Genomic DNA, 2,500 nt, shown 5'->3' with positions numbered 1-2,500 from the left:
GATGGATAGATAGATAGATAGATAGATAGATAGATAGATAGATAGATAGATAGATAGATAGATAGATAGATGGATGGATGGATGGATGGATGGATGGATGGATGGATGGATGGATGGATGGATGATGGATAGATAGATGGATGGATGGATGGATAGATGATAGATGGACTGATAGATAGATAGATAGATAGATGGATGGATGGATGGATGGATGGATGGATGGATGGATGGATGGATGGATGGATGGATAGATGATAGATGGATGGATGATAGATAGATAGATAGATAGATGGATGGATGGATGGATGGATGGATGGATGGATGGATGGATGGATAGATAGATAGATAGATAGATAGATAGATAGATGGATGGATGGATGATAGATGGATGGATGATAGATGGATGGATAGACAAATAGATAGATGGATGGATGGATGATGGACGGACTGGACGGATCTGATCTGACAGGACAGATAGATAGATAGATAGATGGATAGACGGATGGATAGACAAATAGATAGATAGATAGATAGATAGATAGATAGATAGATAGATAGATAGATAGATAGATAGATAGATAGATAGATAGATAGATAGATAGATAGATAGATAGATGGATGGATGGATGGATGGATGATGGATAGATAGATAGATAGATGGATGGATGGATGGATGGATGATGGATAGATAGATAGATAGATGGATGGATGGATGATGGATAGATAGATAGATAGATAGATAGATAGATAGATAGATAGATAGATAGATAAACAGACAAAGAGATAGATAGATAGATAGATAGATAGATAGATAGATAGATAGATAGACAGACAAAGAGATAGATAAATAGATGGATGGATGGATGGATGGATGGATGGATGGATGGATGGATGGATGATAGATGGATGGATAGACAAATAGATAGATGGATTTGGACGGATCGATCGGATCGGACGGATAGATAGATAGATAGATAGATAGATAGATAGATAGATAGATAGATAGATAGATAGATAGATAGATAGATAGATAAACAGACAAAGAGATAGATAGATAGATAGATAGATAGATAGATAGATAGATAGACAGACAAAGAGATAGATAGATAGATGGATGGATGGATGGATGGATGGATGGATGGATGGATGGATGGATGGATGGATGGATGATAGATGGATGGATAGACAAATAGATAGATGGATGGATACGATTTGGACGGACGACGGATAGATAGATAGATAGATAGATAGATAGATAGATAGATAGATAGATAGATAGATAGATAGATAGATAGATAGATGATGGACGGACAGACAGAGACATGGATGGATGGATGGATGGATGGATAGACAAATAGATAGATAGATAGATAGATAGATAGATAGATAGATAGATAGATAGATAGATAGATAGATAGATAGATAGATAGATAGATAGATAGAAGAAATATGTCTTAGTATAAAACATTTTAAAACGTTTTTATAAAACAACCACATCAACAGATCTCTCTTGAGCAAAAACACATGAATGCAGTTCAGTTATACAAATATTTACTTTACCTGTTTTCGGTGGACCTATACTATTTCAGTAAAAATATATATTTTTTGTACTTTTTACAGTTAATTCCCTTTTTTCATTGAATTAACGGGAATAACTAACTGTTTTTTTAACAGTGTTTTGTTTTAAATTGAAGTTGCGTTAAATTACATTACATTACATTAAATTAACCCTTTAAAACCCACAACAAAACCTATATGAACGCTTGTAATTTGTGCACACTAGAGAGTATTACAGTAACACTGAATCAGTGAAGTTAATGACATAACTCTGATGAACAGCTGCTCTTAACAAACAGAATCACCAAGCAAAGTGAAACACTTCTTAGATGAAATCAACTCAACTAACTCAACTAACTCAACAACAACTCAACTCAACTAAAGAAGACATTAAATCTTCTTGCTTCTACAGAAGCAAAGTGAAACACTTCTTAGATGAAATCAACTCAACTAAAGAAGACATTAAATCTGATTAAACAGCTCCTAAATCAACATTACGGTTGCATTACTGTTATTTCTACAGAATTGAGGTATTGTTGATATGCATTGGTTGTGGCAAAAAGAACCAAGGCAAAATCTGTAATATTGTTAATTCTGTTTATTAACAGCAGCTGTTCATCACTCATTAGTGTTCACTCTGTCTGTCAGGTGGGCTATATTTGTATGAATGAGGAATAAACAACGAATATTACCCAGAATGCATTGTTTTACAGGATTTTACTGTAAAATTTTACCGTTTTTTTTTTTACAGCAGTTGTGTGTGTTGACAGCTGTGTGTATTTTCAGATCATGTTCATCTGCACTAACGAGGTCATAAATAAAACCAGACAGCTCAGCATGAGTACACTGATCAGTGCTGGTGTCTATAGAGACGTCTCACACCACTGACAGGATCTCAGCTTCAAATAATACACTATATTATTACCATATGCAATATGAACAT

General features: G+C 34.4%; 1 protein-coding gene across 2 annotated transcripts in view; it reads right to left on the bottom strand.

The window, feature by feature from the left end:
• tpm4b (tropomyosin 4b) overlaps nucleotides 1–2,500 on the bottom strand; it is a 20,422-nt gene that overhangs the window by 15,783 nt on the left and 2,139 nt on the right. The gene's annotated exons all lie outside the window — the stretch shown is intronic.

Source organism: Puntigrus tetrazona, unplaced genomic scaffold, assembly GCF_018831695.1.
Source record: "Puntigrus tetrazona isolate hp1 unplaced genomic scaffold, ASM1883169v1 S000000837, whole genome shotgun sequence".
In the NCBI taxonomy this organism is placed as follows: Eukaryota; Metazoa; Chordata; class Actinopteri; order Cypriniformes; family Cyprinidae; genus Puntigrus; species Puntigrus tetrazona.
The sequence above is the reverse complement of the archived record's forward strand: the minus strand, read 5'-3'. Positions and strand labels throughout refer to the sequence as shown.